This window comes from Poecilia reticulata, linkage group LG6, assembly GCF_000633615.1.
Source record: "Poecilia reticulata strain Guanapo linkage group LG6, Guppy_female_1.0+MT, whole genome shotgun sequence".
In the NCBI taxonomy this organism is placed as follows: Eukaryota; Metazoa; Chordata; class Actinopteri; order Cyprinodontiformes; family Poeciliidae; genus Poecilia; species Poecilia reticulata.
The window spans coordinates 30454317-30460991 of record NC_024336.1 but is presented as its reverse complement, the minus strand read 5'-3'; the positions used below and the strand labels follow the sequence as shown (position 1 = coordinate 30460991).

General features: G+C 37.2%; 1 long non-coding RNA gene across 1 annotated transcript in view; it reads left to right on the top strand.

Annotated features, from left to right (window-relative positions):
* LOC108166376 (uncharacterized) overlaps positions 1–4010 on the top strand; it is a 7055-nt gene extending 3045 nt beyond the window's left edge. The window contains exon 3 of the long non-coding RNA XR_001776721.1: positions 2535–4010. This is a non-coding gene — a long non-coding RNA (uncharacterized LOC108166376). The remainder of the gene's footprint in view (positions 1–2534) is intronic.
* The last annotated feature ends 2665 nt before the right edge of the window (positions 4011–6675 follow it).

The window sequence follows — 6675 nt, the reverse complement described above, 5'->3', positions numbered from 1 at the left end:
ATATATAATTTGTTTTTCATTAAATCCTTTTTTTAATCTTTTTTTACACTTACAGACAAAACAGAGTTTAGTAAAAATTGTACGCTTTGCTAAAGTGGTAATTTTTGATCACATCCATGAAGGAATAAACCAAATAAGATTTATTCCAACTACTTTTGTCATTCAACACTTTTGTTTATATCATATGTGACATGTTCGTTTTAATTTAAATGAAATAAATAAAAAAAATGTACATTTTTATTTGAAAAAATAAGTGCTTCAATAAATCAAATTTAATCATAATATTAAATAAAATAACAATACATCTACAAATAATAATAAATAGCTTCAGTAGATATGTGCATAAAATAAAATATTATTTTAAAAGAACCTAAAATTCTTAAAAACCTTGAGTTTTGTTGGCTTTTCACCAAAGACTGTTCTTGGTTTTCAAACAGCTTTTTTATTATCATTGCATGAATTATTCAGGCTTGAATTAATGGCCTGACTCTGAAGCTCCGTTTTTTGTCTTTATTGATTCCCAAGAAAGCAAATTTTACAAAACGTGTCGTCACAATAAATAAAGCAACTCTTACAACGATCGGGACGAAAAATACAATAATGCAAAATAAATAAATAGTAAGAAAAGCAAACAAATAAATAAAAACACACAAACTATTATTAGAGGGTGGCCATGTTTTATTAAGGTTGGTCACTAAAAATAAAATTGGATCTTGTGAGTTTCAGTCTTCCCCTTTGCTGTATTGTTTTAATGCCATCTCTTTAATTTGTGCTTTCAAGACTGCAGTCAGGTGATCCTTCAGCTTTAAGAAACCAGTTTGGGTTCGTGCAACAATCCCTTTTAATCTGCATTTAGGCTAAAATGGAGGAAAAAGGCCACATTTTTAACACGTCATGAATGGTTTTAAAGGAATCCCGCTTCCCTGAATCTGCACTCCCCAATTAATTCATGAGTTTTCTGAGGAGTGAGCCGACGGGACGGGGGGCTGCAGAGAGCGCTGTTTGGGCTCAGCCTGATTTATAATGCATGGAAAGGAAACAGACGGGGGGCATAATCAGAAAAAAAGATGAAGGCGGAGGAGGGGAGGAAAGTGGCTGTGAGAGGAAGGAAAGCTAAATGTGGGTTTTATGATCCATCTGCATGATGCTAAACACCAGAGGAGAGTTCAAGCAAACAGATTCAAGTTCACATCCAGCACTTTCATGTTTTTATTAGAATATGTGCTCAATTTCTGCACATTTAGACCAAGAAGGACTGAAAAAGCAGAATTCAGATGAACAATAACCAAATGTGAGTGAACTTGTACTTGAATTCTGGTTTTCTGTGTCGTTCCCCTGGTTGAAGGGGATCTGATGCAGGATTTGAAGGCTGAAGAAAAGCAGCCAGCAGGGATTGTTCCAGCAGAAAAAGGGAGGGGTTGCATTTTAATCAGCATCCTGCTCATTGATCAGCGTTCACTGTCGTCTGCTCGGGCTGCAGAATCGCTTGGCGGACCGGTCCAATCCAACCTAATGTGCTGAGACGAGCCAAATCAGGGAGATCAATCTGAGAAATTCCAGCTTTCTGGATCCATGACAAGAACTAATGTCCAGAGTCATGGACTCAGGCTGTTGCTAGAGTCAAGAAACTCTTTTTCTTTTTAGTTCACTAATTAAGCTTCACTAATTAACTGTAGAAGCCTTGAAGCTTTCGGTTCAGCTGCGGATGCAACAGAAAAGTAAAGCACCTGCATTTACATACATGCATGTATAGAGTTTTTGTGTTCAGACATAACTTAAAGGGGACCAGTTATGCAAACTTCACATTTTTTAAGTTTTTCTACTTCAGTTTGGGTTTAAACTTATTCTAAAAAAAAAAAACACCCAGCTGTTTTTTGGGAATTAAATAATGTTCTTTTTGGTGTATGGAAAATGAGTCATTTCAAAAACCTACGGGATGTAACATCACAAATCAGCAGACATTGCCCGTTACCTAGCAACCCCAGCAGAGCTCCAGCATGTTTGGTCAGCTGGTTTTACCGCTGCGTGCGCTGTACAATGGCTGCTGGAAAAGACAAGTGTTTTGGTGTTGACTTACCATCCAGAAACCACTTGCTGCATTCTTGTTGAATGTGCAGGAGGCTCCACTTCTGCTTTTCAAAGATGTATGGTTGTTTAATTTAGCATTTGTTTCTGGCCATTTTCACATGGGAGTGTAAATGCTGAGTTGGGGGCGTGGCCATCAGCATCTTATTTGAATTTAAAGGGACAAGACGCCCTAAAACAGCTGGAAGGTGTTCAGAATAGGCAGAAATGGCCAAACCTAAGAATGACTTTGTGGAAAAAACATGTTTTTTTTGAAGACCATAGATCTATCCTAAGCTGTTCAAGGAAGCATAGAAGACCACCTTTAATGATGTCAGGAGTATCTGTAACTCCAGTCCTTTAGTGCCACTGACCTGCAGCCTTTGGATGAATCAAATTAATGGTTAATGGCCAAGCCTTTGCAGAACTCACTGACGTGCCAAAGAGGTAATTCAGCCTTTTTGATTCAGGTGCGTCGGAGCAGGTAGGCAATCAGCAGTTGCACTCGAGGACTGGAGTTGCATCCCTGTGATCTGCAGTGACGCTGAGGTTTACAGCTGAAATCCTGTGAGGTCACATGTGACACGAGAGCGGTGATTCGCCGTGAACTCGTAGAGTTTCCAGTCCGACTGCTTACATCCACGTAATCCCTGCTGAAGTGTGCCGCTGGGATTATGGACATTCCCCATCGCCTGATTGTGTGTTTGAACGTCCACAGCTGGTGGTCTGACCGCAGAGAGAGTCTCTCTGATGGGAGTGGAAGGATTAGGGTCAGCTGGTCCAAACCAACTGCTTTTACTAGAGGGGAGGTCACTGTATGATGAACTTTAACCTTTTCCAGGATCAAATCTGGATCACAGAATTTTAATATCCAGGGTGTGGATTCAATTTATCTGAGTAATAAGTAAATAATAATAAATAAAAAAACATATTTTAAATAGTTAGAATCACTATGTTTGGTTCCTTAAAGTGATCCTCATTAGTCCTGGATGTATCCTAAGTGCACAAATGAGTGTTAGAACAGATCCTTCCTCCACCCAGCAGTAACATCACTGCTTCCAACAATCTCAGAAATGATTAATTATTGAACCTAGTTATCCATCTCTCTAGGTAACTAGCTAGCTTTGTGATCTATGAACATCTTGAACATTTTTTCACTAGATTACTTCACTCAGTTATATTTTTCATATCTGAGTATGCTATTATTTAATAACTGTTATTTTTCTTTTGTTGTGAATTTGCTGTTGGCTCTTCAGTTTCTTATTCTTGTTTTTCGTTACTGTGGTGTTTCTTTCTCAGCCTGGTTTCTATTATGCTCATTTTCATCTGTAATATTTATCACTTTGGGCTTTTTACTTGGCTCCTGTAATCAGTTATTTTAATGGAACGTCTTACCTTAAATTAAACATTTAATCCATGCATGTATGTGTGTTTTGTTGATGTTTTTATGGACTTGCTATCTAGTTAGCTTGTCTATCTAACTCGCTAGTTGTTTGTTGTTCGCTTCTTACAAATGGACTTGTTGTTTTATTGTTGTTTTGTAAATGTTTTTAAATTATCGTTCCCAGTTTCAATTCCTTAAAACTAAATCTGAGTATGCTGTTCTTTAATAACTGTTGGATATTATTTTTATGTTGCAAGTTTGCCTTTCCTGTCTCTTATTTCTCTATATATTTACCTTTGTGTGAATATGCTTCCTCTTGTCGTTTTTATATTTTCTTATTGATTCTTGAGGTTTTGTGAAGCTTTGTTTGTGTTTTTCTTTGGACTTTGGCTGCTTTGTTACTTAATGCAGCTCCTCTAGTTATGCGTCAGCTGGATTATTTCATGTTTCTTACAGAAATTGTCATGATGTAGCTTTGTTTTTGTATTTGAGTACTGCACCACGTCTGCTTGTTTATCCATTTATTTGTCTAATAACTGGTTCTCTGTTTTTGTTCTACTTTGACTGTGGTTTTGTGTGTTTTATCTCCAGATTGGAGGGATTGTATATGTGGTCATGAATGTTTTTTTCTACTTCCTGTCAGAACGGTTTGCTCAGATTTGTTTCCATCAGCAAATGTTTGTCTTTTCGAAAGCCTTTCTTTATTCTGTATGTTGAAGCGTTCCGGTTTTTCATCACTGTTGTTCTCAATGACAAACGGATTATTTGTCTGGAGATTTCAGACACATGAGAGACTCTTATAGTAAAGCTTCCCTGCAGACCAGCTAATTTCCCCTTTTCTGTAGATTTCATCAGATTTTTCAAAGATAATAAGCCTGTTCCTCCTTTTTGACACCTTTTCCTCCACCTGAAGGTGAAAACAGCATCAGCATGAACGCGCTAATGAGCCCAGCAGAGCGGCTCCATATGGCCTGCTGTTAGGAAGGAGGCTTCGCTCTGACTGTAATCACTCTGAAAGCAGGATACAGAACGCAAACGCAGATTCAGAGATTTTTCACCTCCAGATTTGATGCATACAAAAGGAATGATCTGAGGAGACAAGACTGGGCTGTTTTTAATCACTTTAACATTAAAATCTCCAAAAATGCACCACTTCTACTTTCCTTGAAGGGAATTTGCTGCTCTAGAGATGTTAATAAGAGCAAATATCACCTTAAAATCGGTTCATAATGAGGTAGTTAAATAAAAAAAAATTTAAAAAAATAAAAATTTAAAAAAAATCTATTTTTTTTATTCGATTGTCAGAATATTCGATCAAAAGAAGTAATCATTAGTTGCAGCTATACTGACGATCGAAAGAGACTGATCTAGTTCATCTACTGCCGCCTTCATCAATTAGTGATGATGCTTCCCTGCATAAAGAAAGAGTCTCCAGAAGATGTAGAGCAGAAGTCTAAAGATGAAAAAAAAAATAGAGATAAATATAATTAAAGACCAGCATGGTGCAGCGGCGTGCAGAATGTCTCTGAAACTGAATTTACAACTATAACATTTAGCATTAGAATAATATTAGATTATTTTCTCTGTATGTTTGTTGTAATTATGGCGTTTTGGTGAAGGGGTAGGATTAATTAAGTTGTTGCTTCTTCCTACCCCTTTTCAGACATGTTAAATGGGATTTATGTATTATTGTTGTGTGTATGTAGGTAAACAGTATATATGAATAGATGTGTTCAGATTGGGTATATACTTACTTTAAATATTTATTTGTGTGCATTCCGTTACAGTAGATGTATTGATTAATATAAATTTATTTTTGCAAGTTTTTTTTTTCCTTTTTGCCATCATTGACGTTAAATTGTGTGTGCATCATTTATTTATTTATTTTTTAACATTAGTTCTGTGTTTCTACTATATTTTATATTTATTGAAATATACTTGTTTAGTTAAAATTTTTGACTTGCTTTTGAGAGTTGCTATTTTTTATTTTTTTTCGTTGCGCTTTCTTCATAATGACAAACTGATTCTGACGTATTTGACGTTTTGCTCGTGACGTCACGCTCTTCAGAACTCCGCCCTGATGTACTTGATGACGGACGTCAAAACAGCTTCAGGCTCCTGTAAAACCTGTCGAGAAACAGACATCTGGTAGCCTAATATCGCTTTTATTTAGTTGATTTCACTTTCGAACTGGTCGCAGGGAGCTGCGCGGTGGGCAGGGATGCAAACCAAGCTTGTCATTTTATTGTATAACTTTTAACTTTTGTATAACTTTTAACTTTTATTGTATTACTGGCAGCCCTCGGTGTAACCGCCGATTTACAGCGAACAGTTTTTACAAGGTAAGACGATTAACGTTCAAATTCTATATAAGTGTGATTAGATGTTAAATACTAGAGAAAGATATTAAATATCGCATTATGGAGAATTTACGTGTCTAACCATTGGTAACCATGGAGACAGTGCCTGAAAAAAACAAACAAACTGGTTAGCTTCGCGTCTTCTGTACGTCTTAAGGCTTCTCCGATGTAAGGAGAAACGCCGTTTATCACTTAGTGACATAAATCGTGTGGTGTGAATTCAGGTAAAGTCGGAAATGTGATTAACACGTCTGGAGGGAGGAAGTAGTATGGGTCAGTTTCTAAGCTACCTATTTCAAACTTTTATAAATATACGAAGTGTGTTACGTTCATAGGCAAATTAGCTTGAATAGCGCGAGTAGAAGCTACGACTGAACTGAGAAAAACAACTTGGGAAACCGATTTAAGTCGCTCTGTTCCTCAATTCCGATGTCCATCATTGGGCCAAGTGATAAAATGGCTGCCTTCACACTGCAGCCTGAAGTGACCCAATTCCGATGTCAAATCTTTATTTATTTATTTTTTTTGGCGTGGTCGTTCACACTTCCAAATATATGCCACTTGAATATAAACTCCCGCGTGAACTGCAAACGACCTAAAAGTGTCCCGCATGCGCAGTACAGAGCGCAATAACGTCACAGATGCAGAGCGTGCTCAGTGTTTCACCAACCGCCATAAAAAAAAGTAATAGAAGTGCTCAGTGTTTGTGGAAGTAAACATGGACGCTAATGACGGAGCATATTTGAAGTTGCTGTCCGACCGGAACCAGCACATTAACAGCTTAATCCTCATTATGGCTGCATAGTTGTTTTTCTTCCCGTTTGTTCGTATCAGGACGCAGAATAGTGACGTTTGTCGAGTATCAAT